Here is a 16,680-nt window from a genome sequence, read left to right on the forward strand (position 1 = left end):
CTTCTTTGTTAAGTTTGTTTTTCTTGGTGCATAGATTATCAATGCGCCTGTTGAGAGATGACTCTCTAAGCTCCAAGCACCCATTGAAGCAAGCAGGTCGTGCCTTCACAGCACCTAACTGACTGGGGGCTGCCCAGCTTGGAGTGAATGGTAGCTATCCAATGAGACACTAAGAGCTCTCCCACTGTCCGAAGTAACCCCTGGCGCTCATACTCTACACCAATTGAATGAGAGCTTATAATCAGTAACTTTTTATTCCCGGGTTGTGCTCATGTTTAACCACGAAGCTGGAGTGTCCTCTCCAGGGCAAAGGCCTGGGCAAACAGTATGGAGACCCTGAGCATCAGGACCCCCTCTCAGCATTGCTAGTATTGTCCAAAGGAAAGGAAAAACCAGTACCGATTGTTACCAGCTCTGATGTAGGAGTTGCTGGAAAACTGCCTGATAAGTCACAGATAACCGCCTCCAGGACTCCACTCCAGATTTACTCTCCAGGTTTACTCCCTCAGCCTTCTTATTTATTTATTTAGAGTTACAGTACTGAAACAGGTCCTTCCAGCACACCGAGTCTGTACCGACCATCAACCACCCATTTATACTAATCCTACATTAATCCCATATTCCTACCACATCCCCTCAATTCCCCTACCACCGACCTGCACTAGGGGCAATTTACAATGGCCAATTTACCTATCAACCTGCAAGTCTTTGGCTGTGGGAGGAAACCAGAGCACCCGGCAGAAACCCACGCAGTCACAGGGAGAACTTGTAAACTCTGCACAGGCAGTACCCAGAATCGAACGCGGGTCACTAGAGGTGTGAGGCTGCGGTGCTAACCACTGCGCCTTCGCGAGACACCCCTTGAGAAGTGAGACTTTTTGCCCAGAGAAGGGGCTCTGTTTCTTGTCATCAGGATGGAACCACACACCAGTGGGCCTGTATGACATGCACAAGGATATCACACACTGCCCCATCTCTGGTCCAGATCAGAGTCAGACACTGAACAGATTGCAACCCACAAGGACATCACAACCTTCCCGCTCTCTGGGACAGGTCAGTGTGATACACCAAACAAACAGCACCCCACAGGGACCTCATAAATGCCACGTCCCTGTGACAGATCAAGGTCAGACACTGCAAATATTGCAACCAGAGGAACGTCACAAATTGCCCCATCCCTCGGACAGCTCGGGGTCTGACATTGAACATATTGCAACAACAAGGACATTACTGTATAACTCCCTCCATTCTGAAAAACAAGCATTCACCCTACTTTTTACCCTGCAGCCAATTTTGGATCCACACTGCCACTGCCTCTTTCATCCCATCTGCTTGAATTTTGTTAACAAGTCATAGAGAGATGCAAACCTGAAATAGGCCCTACGGCCCACTGAGTCTGTGCTGACCAACCACGACCCATTATTAGTAATCCTACACCATAATCCCATATTCCCTACCACATCCCCACCATTCTCTTACCTACACTAGGAGCAATTTACAACAGCCAATTTATCTATCAACCTGCAGTCTTTGCTTGTGGGAGGAAACCAGAGCACCCAGCAGAAACACACACAGTCACAGGGAGAACTTGCAAACTCTGCACAGTCAGTACCCAGAACTGAACCTGGGTTGCGAGAGCTGTGAGGTTGCAGTGCCAACCACTGTGCCATTGTGCTGCCCCAAGTCTAGTTTATGGTACCTTTTCAAACACAATTTTGATGTCCAGACACGTACCATCAACCTCACCACCCTCGTCAACTCTCTCTGAAACTTCATCAAAGAAATTAATTCAGTAATTATTTCAGACACAATCTTCTGTTAACCAATCTGTACTGGCTGTCATTTATTAGCCCATGTTCTACCAAGTGACAGTCAATTTCCTCCTGGATAATTGTCTCTAAAAGTTTCCCCACCACTGACATTAGACTAATTGGTCTGTAGTTCCTGGGTTTATCTCTCTTTTTAAACAGGGCTGTAATATTCACAACCCTTGCAGACTTATCTTTTAATTCTGGAAAGTCTATTGCAGACAATCACTTTGGGCATGACTTTAACCAATTAAAGCAACAGGATACTTGATTAATAAGTCCAGAACTTTTATTGAGAGTAAAATAGTACTTAATAATTGAAAGTAAAATTATACTTAACAAACTTGGGGAATATAACTTTACAGCTCTAGGGACTGGTCGAGCTTGGTCTCAGAGCGTCACGGTCCTCTTTGTCCAGCCTAGATCCCTCATCAGGTGGAGAACTTGGCTGATGATCTGAGCCTTTACCCCTGAGATCTTCTAGTGTTCCTGCACACTGAAACCTTACAAGATCCCTACTTTTAACCCCTGGATGGCCATCACACCACCATGTAAAATAATAATTGGTCCTAGCTGTTGCTAGGTACATTTAATTAGTTCTTAATAATGTCTTCCACTAACAGTCACCTGTCCTCAGAATCTCAGACATGAGTACAATGGAGTGTTTTCACACTGTCTCCCAATCTGATCTGAAACAAGTTTCCTGTTCATTAAATCAAGACTCTTGAAGGTCACGATGTACCATACCATGGGTTTTATCAGGGGTCTGAGAAAGGTCCATTGTTTGAATACATTGAGCTGAAACTGTCCTTTCCCACACAGACACAGAAACTCACAGTAATTAGATTGAACTAACTTTAAATGAAAACCCATTCTCTCTAAAATGTTTATTGATTCATTAATTGTAACTCAATCAAGGTTCATTACTTTTACAATCATCTGTTTCAGGATGGGTAGCTACTCATTAATTATACAGGATAGAAACGTTAGTACTGAACACAAAATGGTTCCTTTGGTCATGTGTTAATTATAAAATGGCTTTCTTAACGTTGTTAGTTATGACAATGGATACATGATAAAAATGGTCAAGTTAAACTGAGATCGAACTACCCAAGCTTACCTCCATCCTCCAGTCCTCTGACATCATTCCCATATTCAAGGAGGATTGAAAGATTGTGGTTCGAGTCTCCGCTATTTCCACCCTGACTTCCCTCAGCAACCCAGGATGCAGCCCATCCAGACCGGGTGACCTTTCTACTGTGAGCACTGCAAACCTTGTAATTGTCTCCTCTTTATCTATTTTCATCCCCTCCAAATTCTCCACTTCCTCCTCCTTTCCTGTGACATTTGCAGCACCCGTTTGTTTTGTGATGACAGATGAAATGTACTTAATTAGTACCTCAGCCACACCCTCTGCCTCCACAGGATCTCCTAATTGACCCACCCTTTCATTGACTGTCCATATGTTTAGTAAAAGACTTCAGTGTTCCCAGTTATGTGACCTGCTAATCTTTTCTCATACATTCTCTTGCTGATCTCATTTCCTTTTTCAGCTCTCCTCTGCACTTTCTGTATTCTGCTTGTTTCTCTACTGCATATGAATCCTCACATGATTTTTCAGTGAATGGTTTTTGAACTATTTTGTTAAAGGATTTAGTTTTGTAAATTTCTCCCTAGCTCCCCTCATGGTCAGGCAGAAAGTTTAACTGCTGTGTTTTCAAACAGCAACAGCTTTATTTGAAAAGCCATTGTGACAGGATTCCGGGTTTTAATCCAGTCACAAATCTGGTTCTGATGTCTTGTGGCTCCAGCTGTCACATGACCTGTCAGAGGATGACCTCATAATTGACCCAGTCATGGAGATGTGGGTTGATGTTTAAATTGTTTCAAAATAATTTTCCAGAAGGAAAATTAAAATGAATCGATATATAAAAGGTAGATTTTGTGAATTTGTGCTCCCAGTGGAAATTCCTGCAGAGTCTACTGGTTTTCATATCCCCAATTCCCCACAGGAAGCTCTGTGCTCGGAGTCTGTATTCCTTCCATCAACATTATACAGAATCATTTCTTGGGAGACCCCAGAGTGAATTGTAGACAGGTGGGCCAGTTTTAACTTTCAAAGTAACACAGAAGCAAAATACAGCAGATACTGGAAATCTGAAATAAAAACAGAAAATGCTGGAAATATTCAGCAGGTCTGGGAGCATCTGTGGAGAGAGAGACAGAGTTAACGCTTCAGATCTGTGACCTTTCATCAGAACTGAGCTGAAATTGTCTGAGGGACTGAGATTGTGGAATCAATTTCAGGGTCAAAGACATTGTACTTGGTAAGGATAGGAAAATGGAGATTATTAAGTACAGTGCAAAAATATAGATGCTTTTACATTATTTTAATCAAAATTGATTTAAACTTTGTGCTCATGAATCCTATCTTTTGATCACAATGACACTGATAACAATGGAAAAAGCAAGACTTGCATTTCACGACTTTTCAAGTGCAGTCACTCAACAGTACAATAGAGTACTCTACAATAAAGATGTATAAGATTCCCACCACACAACTGCCAGACGATGACCATCCCAAACAAGAGAGAATCTAACCATCACCCTTTGACATGCAATGGCATTACCATCGCTGAATCCCCCACTATCAACACCCTGGGGGTTACCATTGAGCAGAAACTGAACTGCAGTAGCCATATAAATATTATGGCGACAAGAGCAGGTCAGAGATTAGGAATACTGCGGCAAGTAACTCACCTCCTGACTCCCCAAAGCCTGTACACTAGTCAGGAGTGTGATGGAATACTCTCCACTTGTCTGGCTGGGTGCAGCTCCAACAATACTCAAGAAACTCAACAGGACAAAGCAGCCCGCTTGATTGGCACCCCATTTACAACATTCATGCCCTCCATCACTGGCACACAGTGGCAGCAGTGTGTACCATCCACAAGATGCACTGCAGCAATGCGCCAAGGCTCCTTAGACAGCACCTTCCAAACCCATGACCTTTATCACCTAGAAGGACAAGGGCAGCAGATGCATGGGAACACCACAACCTGCAAGTTCCCCTCCAAGCCACACACCATCCTGAATTGTAACTGTATCACCGTTCCTTCACTGTTGCTGGGTCAAAATCCTGGAACTCTCTTCATAACAGCAGCACATGGACTGCAGTGGTTCAAGAAGGCAGCTCAGCACCACCTTGTCAAGGCAATTAGGGATGGATAATAAATGCTGGCCGAGCCAGCGACACCCACCTCCCATGAATGAATAAAAAAAACGATAATATCCTGTAATCCTCCAAAGTAGAAAATACAGATGGAAATGGAAAATAATAAAACACAGTCAGCATGGATTTCACAAAGAAAGACTTGATTAACCTTATCTTTGAAAAATCAACAGCAAGAATAATATAGCAGATGTAGAAGAGTTTAAGTTAATAAAGCCTCATCCGTTTATGTGCTTGAACCATCAAATTGTAGGTGAACAAACAAGCACACTAACTGACAGAGCTGCATGTTGTGCTTTCTAGATTACCCTAAAGCAGGGTGTCAATGAGTTAAATCTTCAGGTTGCTGCAACCAGAATAGCCATTGTCCACGATCAGTTTTACTGTTACAAATAAAAGGTGGAATATTCATTGTGAATCTATAGAAACAGTCTGGTCCTGCACACTGCAGACACATCCACGTCATCACCAACCAGCTCCCAACCAGCTCTCCTAAAATTGGTGCAGTTATTTGACTTTGCCCCATTCGCTCCATGGAATTACTTTTAAAAGATTTTAAATTACAAGCAGTTTTGTTAATGTTCAGCCTTTGAGAAGAAATCATTCCCTGGCCACAGTGGAGAGAGCATTGAATATAAAACAGTAGACTACCAGGTAACACAGTGAAAGCTTATCAGCTAATCTATAATTACTTAGTTTTCTTATTTTTGCTCTTGCTATTTGGTTTTTCATCATTTTCAGCTCCTGACTGTGGATATGATTGTGATTAAATGTGAAAAGATGCACTGTGTCTCAGCCCCGGTATATTGGCTCTTTCTCTGTACAGTGCTGTACACACTCAGATACTGACAGTGTTTCTCCCTCCCTCAACCTTCCAGCCCTGACGGTGCAGAAAGCGCTGCTCAAAGTTACACATTCTGACTGTTGACAGTTGATTAGTGAGAGATTATTAACGTATCCTTCTGCAGCGCTGCCTCGGTTAATAACAGCAGATCGAAGTCACATTTCAGATACAGAAACAGACGCATCAATTATTCACTCTTTCCCAGAGTGAGTGAGGCCGGGACAAGCAGCAACATTCCAGCCCCACACTCTGCAATTACCCAGCACCAGCGGAAAGCAGTGAATACAGATTCAATCAGGGGGTTAATGTCCATTACCGGGATGCAAGATTCCACGGCCCAGGACAAACATCCCCATACACCGAGAACAAGCTCAGGAAAACCCGGGGGAGTTAATATCCCAATCACTGAGCATTCCAGTAACATTGAAGAAGTTCCAGAACTGAGTGAACCTTTCAAAGTACAGAAGTGATGACGAGGTCAAAAAGGTCTGAACAGTTGAGGTGACTGAGCGGTTTCAGCTTCTCTGTTCAGGTTGCAGCTTTCACTGGAGGCATGTGTTTAAATCCCACTTCTGACAACTTGATTTTCAGTTACTTTGCAGAGCTTCCTTGAAGGTTTGAGGTAGAGTAAATACAGAGGAAGTGCTTCTAACTGCTGAACGGTCAATAACCGAAGGTTACAGATTTAAGGTGACTCACAAAACCAGAAGGAACATGAGGAAAAATTCCTTTCTGCAACGTGTGGTTAGGATTTCAGTTATGTGGATAGATTGGAGAAGCTGGGGTTGTTCTCCTTAGAGAGGAGATTTGATAGAGGTGTTCACAATCATGAGGGGTCGTGACAGACCCGATAGAGAGAAACTGTTGGGAGAAGGATTGCGACTCAGGTAAAAGCTGTGGCTCAGTTGGTCACACTCACCTCGAAATCACAAGCTTCTGGGTTCAGATTTCACAGCTGACACTCCAGTGCAGCACTGAGGGTGTTGAAGGTGCTGCCTTTCAAGTGTGATGTTAAACCAAGACCTGGTCTGCATGTTTGGGTGAATGTAAAAGATCCCATGCTGCAATTTCAAACAAGTGAAGAGCAAGTATTTTATTTTTATTGAGAGCTACAGCACTGAAACAGGCCCTTCAGCCCACCTCGTCTGTGCCGACCAACAACCACCCACTTATACTGATCCGACAGTAATCCCATATTCTCTACCTCCACTAGGGGCAATTTACAACAGCCAATTTACCTATCACCTGCAAGGGAGGAAACTGGAGCACCCGGCAAAAACCCACATGGTCACAGGGAGAACTTGCAAACTCTGCACAGGCAATACCCAGAGTCGAACCTGGGTCCTTGGAACTGTGAGGTTGCAGTGCTAACCATTGCACCACCCCTCGTGTTATGATCAATATTTGTCCCTCAATCAGATCAGTTAGACATTATCACATTGCTGTTTGTGAATATCAGCTCCTGCATTTCTGACATTGCAACAGTGATTGCACTTCAAAAGTATTTCATTGCCTACAAAGTGCTTTGATATATCCAGTGGTCTTGAAAGGTGCTACATAAATGCAAGTCTTTTCTTTCTTTATCACAACACATTGCAGTGTAAAAAAATGGTTCTTCATGGCACCTCTGGTTCTTCTGCCAATCACCTGATATCTGTGTCCTCTGCTTACAGACCTTTTACCACTGGAAACAGTTTCTCCTTATTTAAAATATTGAAAACCTTCATGATTTTGAACAAATGTGTCAAATCTCTTCTGAATTTTCTCTGCTGCAAGGAGAACAACCCCAGCTTCTCCAATCTCTCCACATAACTGAAATCCCGCACCCTGCTACCATTGTGGTAAATCTCTTTTTTATTCTTTCATGGGATGTGGGCACTGCTGACACAATGTGATTCCTGTCAATGCAGCGGTCCGCTGACATCATCAGACTGTGCCAAGCTGCTCATAGGCACAGCTACATCTTGCCAGGATTAAGTGGCACATGCGTAGGATGATGTCATTGCACAGCGCCAACATCATCGCATATCTGCGCCTGGTCCATCTTCGCACATGTACGCTAAAGCGTCATCGGGTATCCAGCCCCTCACTCAGCTAGAGGAAGCGGCTGAATAGGAGACTTTGAGGCTGGAGCTCTCCCCCCTCGGCAACTCGCTCCAGGCCTCGACGCTTCCTCCCCTCAGCCGCTCGCTCCACACCTCGATGCTCCCCTGGACAATTGTTCCCCGCCCGCGTCATCCAGCTCTATGGCCGCTTGCTCTCTGCCCTCCAACCCCTGCTCCAGCCGCTAGCTCTAGGCCGTGCCACTTCCCTCCTCTAGGCCACTCACTACTCGCTCCTCCGTCACACTTTGCAGCCCACCTTACTTCTTCGGGCGGCGCGTGGAGACTGGACAAACGTGGGAGCAAGGAGCCGAGAGAAGGGAAGCAGCGCGGCCTCGAGCTAGTGGCTGGAGGGGAGGGGGGGGGGGTGGGGAGTGAGCGAACGACCGGAGAATGGGGTGACATGATCGGGAGACAATCGGCCAGGGAAGTAGTGGGGGGGGGAGCAGCGAGGTCTGGAGAGAGCGACTGTGGAGGGTGGAAGCGGCCGGTGCGAAGGAGGGGGAGAAATCGAGTTGTGCCACATAGTGGTTGCATTGTCAGCAAACGCAGCCTTTATTGTCCATCCTTAATTGCCCTTGAGAAGGTGGTGGTGAGCCGCCTTTTTGGAGCTGCTGCAGTCCATGTGTTGTACGTAAACCCACAGTGCTGTTAGGAAGTGAGTTCCAAGATTTGATCCAGTGACAGTGAAGGAATGGTGATATAGTTCCCAGTCAGGACAGTGTGTAACTTGGAGGGGAGCTTGCAGATGTTGGTGTTCCCATTCATCCAATGTCCTTCTCGGTGGTCGAGATTGGGGGTTTGGAAGGTGCTTTCGAAGGAGGCTTGGTGAGTTGCTGCAGTGCATCTTGTCGATGGTACACACTGCTGCCACTGTTCACTGGTGGTGCAGGAAGTGAATATTTAAAGTAGTGGATGGAGTGCTGATCAAGTGATCTGCTTTGTCCTGGATGGTGTTGAGTTTCTTTGGTGTTGTTGGAGCTCCACTCATCCAGGCAAGTGGGGAGTATTACATCACACTCCTGACTTGTGCCTTGTAGATGGTGGACAGGAGGTGAGTTACTTGCAGCAGAATTCCCAGCCTCTGACCTGCTCTTGTAGCTACGGTATTTATATGACTGATCCAATTCAGTTTCTGCTCATTGATAACCCCCCCGGATGTTGATTGTGAAGGATTCAGCAATGGTAATGTCATTGACTGTCAAGGGGAGATGGTTAGATTCACTCTTGTTGGAAATGGTCATTGCCTGGCATTTTTGTGGCGTGCATGTTACTTGCCACTTATCAGTCCAAGCCCAATCTTGCCAAGGTCTCTCTACATGTGGACACGGACAGCTTCAGTATCTGAGGAGTTACGAATGCAACTGAACATTTTGCAATCATCAGTGAACATTTCCACTTCTGACCTTATGATGGAAGGAAGTTTATTGATGAAGCAACTGAAGACGGTTGGGGCCGAGGACACTACCCTGAGGAACTCCTGAGCGATGTCTGGTACTGAGATGATTGGCCACCAACAACCAGCACCATATTCCTTTGCGCAAGGTATGACTCCAACCAGTGGAGATTTTTCTCCTTGATTGCCATTGACTTCAATTTTGCAAGGGCTCCTTGATGCCCTTGGCAAGAGCAGTCACTGTCACCTCACCTCACCTCCTGAATTCAGCTCTTCTGTCCATATTTGGGCCAAGGCCATAATGAGGTCAGGAACTAAGTGGCCCTGGCGGAACCCAAAATGAGCGTTGGTGAGTAGGTTATGGCTGTGTAAGTGCTGCTTGATAGCACTGTCAACGACACCTTACATCACTTTACTGATGATCAAGAGGAGGCTGATGGGGCAGGAATTGACCGGGTTGGATTTGTCCTGCCTTTTGTATGCAGAACATACCTGGGCAATTTTCCACATTGCTGGGTAGATGCCAGTGTTGTAGCTTGGCGGGCGGCGTGGCTAGTTCTGGAGCACAAGTCTTCAGCACTGCAGCCAGGATGTTTTCAGTATCCAGAGCCTTCAGCCATTTCTTGATATCATGTGGAGTGAAGTGGATTTAGCTGAAGATTGGCACCTGTGATGCTGGGGACCTCAGGAGGAGGCCGAGATTGATCATCTACTTGGCACTTCTGGCTGAAGATGGTTGCAAATGATTCAACCTTGTATTTTGCACTGATATACTGGTCTCCCTTATCATTAAGGATGGGGATATTTGTGGAGCCTCGTCCTCCTGTTAATTGTTTAATTATCCACCACCATTCAGGACTGGATGTGGCAGGACTGCAGAGCTTTGATCTGATCTGTTGGTTGTGAGATCACTCAGCTTTGTCTATTGCATGCTGCTTCCGCTATCTGACATGCAAGTAATCCTGTGTTGTAGCTTCACTCATTTTTAGGTCTGCTTGGTGCTGCTCCTGACATGCCCTCCTGCACACTTCATTGAAGCACTATTGCTCCCTTGGCTTGATGGTAATGGTAGAGTGAGGGATATGCCAGGCCATGAGGTAACATATTGTGTTTAAATACAATTCTGCTGCTGCTGATGGCCCACAGTGTCTCATGGATGCCCAGTTTTGAGCTGCCAGATCTGTTCATTTCTTCCCTCAAATATAATTGAAAAAAAAATTCTGAAGAAATGCATGAACTAAATAAAAAGGAGAGAGAAATAAATACTGACAAAATAGATGGCAGCATTTGGAAGGTAAAAAGATTTCAGTTTTATTATTGATGAGTGAGAGGAATATATCACACTTTGGGGCTTCTGGAAGTGGATTTACTGATAATCTGGGGAATTGATCGGAAACTGCTTCATAGTTGGTGGAACAAATTCCCGCCCTTGGGGTGGAGCCAAAAGCTGCATCCGTCCAATAACAGACAGAGTAGAAGTACTGTATCAGGCCTTGTTAGCTCAGTTGGTAGAGCATGAGACTTTTAATCTCAGGGTCTTGGATTTGAGACCCTTGTTGTGTGGTTGTTCTTCCCTTTTTCAGACTTCATCAGCAGAGAGTTCAAGGAGTGTTTGAAATTAAATTCAACAGCATCACCAGATTTCAACTACTCCCCCCCCCGCCCCCTCCCAGTGTAGTTGACAGGACTCTCAACCTCTGCCTGCCCCCTTCCCCTCCCTCCCAGAACTGCGACAGGGTTCCCCTTGTCCTCACTTTCCACCCCATCTGCCTCCACATCCAAAGGATCATTCTCCACCATTTCCGCCACCTCCAGCGTGATGCCACCACCAAACGCATCCTCCCATCCCCTGTCAACATTCTGAAGGGACCTTCAGAGAGGGACCAGAGTGGACCCTGGTCCACTCCTCCATTACCCCCCTACCTTGTCCCCTTCCCAAGGCACCTTCCCATGCAATCGCAGGAGATATAATACCTGCCCTTTTCCCTCCTCTCTGCTCATTATCGAAAGCCCCAAACACTCCTTTTAGGTGAAGCAGCGATTTACTTGTACTTCTTTCAATTATGTATACTGTATTCCCTGCTCACAATGCGGTCTCCTCTAAACTGGAGAGACCAAACGCAGATTAGGTGGAACACCTCTGCTCAGGCCGAAAGCATGACCCTGAGCTTCTGGTTGCTTGCCATTTCAACACTCCCCCTGCTCTCATGTCAACATTTCTGTCTTTGGTCTGCTCCAGTGTTCCAGTTAAAATCAACCCAAGCTCGAGGAGCAGCACCCGACCTTTTGATTCGGCACTCTGCAGCCCTGTGGATTGAACATTGTGTTCAATAACATCAGAGCATGACTGGTGTCAGGCAACCACAAGCATTAACACACTCTTTGCCTTTGTCCCAGGACAGCTTTGTTATTTAATCTCTCCTGCCCTCTGCCCGATCAAACACCTTCCCCTTTGTTCTCTCCCTCATGCCCCTCCCCTTCACTTGTTTAAAACCTAATTCTTTTCTAACCAGTGTCAGTTCTGATGAAAGGTCACAGACCAGCACAGTGGTGCAGTGGTTAGCACTGCCACCTCGCAGCTCCAGGGACCTGGGTTCGATTCCTGGTATTGCCTGTGTGGAGTTTGCAAGTTCTCCCTGTGTCTGCGTGGGTTTTCTCCATGTGTTTCGGTTTCTTCCCACAAGCCAAAAGACTTGCAGGTTGATAGGTAAATTGGCCATTATAAATTGTCACTAGTATAGGTAGGTGGTAGAGAAATATAAGAACAGGTGGGGATGTTTGGTAGGAATACGGGATTAGTGTAGGATTAGTATAAATGGGTGGTTGATGTTCGGCACAGACTTGGTGGGCCGAAGGGCCTGTTTCAGTGCTGTATCTCTAATCTAATCTAACCAGAAATGTTAACTCCGTTTCTCTCACCACAGATGCTGCCAGAGCTATTGAGTATTTCCAGCGCTTTTTGTTTTTATTTCAGATTTCCAGCATCTGCAGTATTTTGCTTTTATTGTGTCAGAAAGTCTTTCCTTCATTCAGGACTCTTACCTCTCTCCAGAATCTCTCTGCTAAAGATTGAACTTTATCTCATTTCACTCACAGCTCAGGGTCAGTGTGGCACAGTGGGACTTCTGGCTGTCTCCCACTTCACACTCCATCAGTACTGAGAAAACAATGGGGAATATTACTCACATGTTGTGTTCTGTAACTTTTTACAAACACCTTAATGTATATATTGTCTTCCAAAGCAGTGACAGAATGGTGGCTTTAGTGTGTTGTTGAAATAGCTTTGTTGAGTTCGTGCTGAACTAACAGTTAAACAGTTCTTGGTTCAATCCCAGGTTTTGGCACTTTCAACCTCTCCTGTGTCTTTTTCTTTGGCTCCAATTGTCAAGCTGCATGATTTACTCTGAAATTAGCACCAGAGAACCAAGGCACCAGCGAGCATGAGGAGCTGAAATTAGCACAGATCAAATCCACTTAATATTTCTGACTGAAGATGGTTGCAAATGCTTCAGCTTCATCTTTTGCATTGACGTGCTCAGCACCACCATCATTGAGGATGTGAATGTTTTTGGAGCCTCCTCATCTTGTTAGTTATTTAATTATCCACCACCATTCACGACTGAATGTGGCAGGACTGTGGAGCTGTGATCTGATCCTGAGGGAGATATCTGTGCGTGGAATGGCGGGATGTATGGAGAGTGATCCTGAAGAGGGTGTCCGAGCCTGGAGTGGAAGCTTTCCGTGGAGGTGCAGGAGTAGGTCATTCAGCCCCAGTGTTTTATAAAGGTTTAGCATAACTTATTTGCTTTTACTCAATGCCTCTATTAATAAAGCCAAGTGTCCTGTTTGCTCTTCGCAACCTTTTCAAACCTTGATCAAAAAAGATTGGTGTACATTGTCTCATTCTTCCTCCCAAACTGTATCACTTCACAATTTTCTGTGTAAAATTTTATCTGTTGTGTGAAAGCCCATTTTATCAGTGTGTTTAAGTTCCTCTGAAGTGTGTTACTGTCACTGGCATAGGACGAAATTCACGAGCATTCTTTGATGCTATCTCCGTGGAAAGAGCAATCTTACACACTAGCTCAAATTGGGATTTTGTGTGTTTAGTATCTTTTCTCATCCACCAATATAAGCACAAATCTGTCTCACAATGTACGGTCTAAGAATGTGCCAATGTTGCAATGTGGTGATAAATTCTTCAGTGTCACAATGCACTCACCAACTGTTTCACTACTTTTCTGATTTCTGGATCCAAGTTTGTAGCTTTCCGCGATCTCTAGTGGCTTAGGGTTGAGCCTCACTTCAACGAAGAAACGGAAAATTATGATTTAAAGATTACACTGTCAATCATTCACATCTCTGTCTTCTCCTGAACTTCGAGTTCAAATTTGTTTGTGAGGTTGAGTCACACGTTAAGACAGCACAGTCTTTGTCTTTGTGAAGGAAGTGATTTGGGAATGGCTGTTTGAAACTGTCCCTTCTTGCACAGAACTTCAGTGCAAATACTTGATCACTCACAATTTCCTTGAGAGAAATTTGTTCACAATCGCATTCGACACGGAAACTGCCTCAGCATTAATCTCACTGAAGCAGAATGTGACCGTGTTGTATGTTTCAGAATGTTGGTGCCGTTATTTGTCGCTTTTAACCGAGACCGGGACACAGGGAAAGGTTCATCCGAGTTTGGAATATATTATCATTCAGGAGGAAGAAAAATCAACAGGAACCAAATAAGAAAACCCAGTCTCTGGATTTGAGAATCTGTAGATCCGCTTTGGGAAAGTGAATCAGAGCAGAATGAAGGGTGAACTGTCCAACCGCCCAGAAGAGATGAAGACACAGCTCAGTCAACACGTTCCCCTGGTTTATGATGCTGGAACATTCCTCACACAGAAATGATTCAACCCAATGACAAACATTCTTACAGCTGATAATTTATGCTACTGATTTAAGGACTGTCTCATGTGGTTACCGAGTGACGACGAGAAGATATTAAACTTTGTTCTATTCAATCGAGCTGTGATGAAGTTTGAATTTTTCTCTCTTTTATAAACAGTATTTGAAGGGTCTCGGTAACAATGTTCAGTGTTGATGAGAGTGGGGTCTGGGTGAGAAGCTGCTGAGTGTGACAGGGTCAGGACTGGATGCAGGAAGTTCTCTGACAGTCTCTCTCTCTCTCTCTAATGGGTTTGAGTTGATTTACGACTGGTAGCTTTGATTTTACTTTTCTTATTTAGAGATACAGCCCCTTTGGCCCACCGAGTCTGTGCCAACCAGCAACCACCCATTTATACTAATCCTACATTAATCCCATATTCTCTACCACATCCCCACCATTCGCCAACCACGTACCTACACTCGGGACAATTTACAATGGCCAATTTACCTATCAACCTGCAAGTCTTTTGGAGGTGGGAGGAAACCAGAGCACCCGGCGGAAACCCACACAGACACAGGGAGAACTTGCAAACTCCACACAGGCAGTACCCAGAACTGAATCCTGGTCGCTGGAGCTGTGAGGCTGTGGTGCTAACCATTGCGCCACTGTGCCGCTGTTGGTGTTTTGATAAATGAAGGAAGTTCCCTCCACCCATTTTTTTTGGACAGACAGTGTGGTATAAGGATGCCTCGGGTTAATGCTGAAGATAGTGGGATCAACCCCTCCCACTGTCAGAGAGATGATGTAACAGTCACATGAGATGAGGTTTGGGAGAAGAGAGAGCAGCACCAAGGATGCTAGCTTAGCAGGCTTGATGAGTGTGTATATAGTATTGTGTAAATTAGAAAGAGTTCTTAGTTGTTTCAGCAGGAACTGTGTCCAGAAAATATCGAGAAACTCACAATTGTATTATTCAGGAGTCGGAACACAGATATTAGTTCCAAGTGACAGTTCTGGGACCAATTAACAAAAAAAGTAGAGAATAATATTACTCACTGATTGAAATCCCCCAGTGAGGAGACAGTTAAACAGGTGATCTGTTGGGGCATCCTTCAATCCAAGGTTCAGCAACATTTAATCTCCCTTTTTGGGGAAATTCTCTGTTATTTGCAACGTTTTTTATCAGCTTTGATGGACGAGTGAAAAAACTGAAAAAATTGAACAGTTCCATCCTTTCTTTTCTTCCTTCTTCTCTTTTCTGTCCCAGATCAATATAATGATGAGAATCCCAATTTAATCTGCTGTTTCTGGTGTTTTATCCATTCCAATCAAAATTTCAACATTCCAATCAAATCTATTTGTTATTCCACAGTGTCTCTCCATGTGTTTTATTCTGTTGTATTCTCTCACAGTCTGTTTGATGATCAATGTTACATCTCACTCTCTGTTCTGGTGAAGATCAGAAGCAGTGATATCTGTTTACACCACCCGACAAGTCGGCCTGAGGCTGTGCCTCGCTGATCATGTGGAGTTAAAGCAATTCTTCCAGTCAGTTAGTTCAGTTGTCATTTCATGAGAAATTCGGTCATCATGACTTCGTCAGTGACCTAATGGTTCAGGTGTCTGAGTGATGTTAATCATGATGTGATGAAATGATTGTATGTTCCAGTCTTTCCGTGGTGGGTTTTCATACTGAGTAGAAACGTGTTGGACATGGTCTGGAAATGTTTCACACCGCTCCATTCCCAACTTCATTTACTGACAGAAGATATATTTCCATCATTGCACAGCTGGCTGCACAGCCAGAAGCTGTGCTGAAGGTGACAGTTATGTCAATGCAACTGACAAGGTGGCCGAGAGGTTAAGGCGATGGACTGCTAATCCATTGTGCTCTGCACACGTGGGTTCGGATCCCATCCTTGTCGCTAGTTTATGAACTGTTCAGTGTATTGTTTATGTGGAAAGTCAGCCTCGAAACCTGTTCTTGTCTTTGTCCAGACCGTGATTCCAGAATTTGTTATCCTTTATTAAAATTGAGACAGACAATTGGAATTCTTCACCCAAACTGCACTGGAATGAAGATCAAATAGGGATCACGAAACGGAGTAGTATTTTTCCTCCCCTCCTTCCTTCCATCTTTACTTTCTCTGGATTTGCACCAAGTGAAAGACAAATGGGAAAAGCAAATGGCGAGGGAGCAGATGCAGAAAATGATCCTTTGGCAAGAAATTTATTTTCAAATCTTCTTGATAGATTAAGTGATAGAGCAATGCTTTGGCAGATGGAGTTTAAAATGAGGGGTCATCTACTACCTACAATAGATCAGAGTGTTTTTTTGTAAGAGGTGAGATGTCAGAAACGGCGGAGGAGCAGAGACCCGAATACTGAATTAATAAAAGCTAGTGGACTGGTAGAA

General features: G+C 44.6%; 1 non-coding gene across 1 annotated transcript; it reads left to right on the forward strand.

The window, feature by feature from the left end:
• Nucleotides 1–16,107: 16,107 nt before the first annotated feature.
• trnas-gcu (transfer RNA serine (anticodon GCU)) lies at nt 16,108–16,189 on the forward strand. Its single transcript has one exon. It is a non-coding gene; the product is annotated as a tRNA-Ser (tRNA).
• The last annotated feature ends 491 nt before the right edge of the window (nt 16,190–16,680 follow it).

The sequence above is a fragment of the Heterodontus francisci genome, unplaced genomic scaffold (assembly GCF_036365525.1).
Source record: "Heterodontus francisci isolate sHetFra1 unplaced genomic scaffold, sHetFra1.hap1 HAP1_SCAFFOLD_59, whole genome shotgun sequence".
NCBI classification, from domain to species: Eukaryota; Metazoa; Chordata; class Chondrichthyes; order Heterodontiformes; family Heterodontidae; genus Heterodontus; species Heterodontus francisci.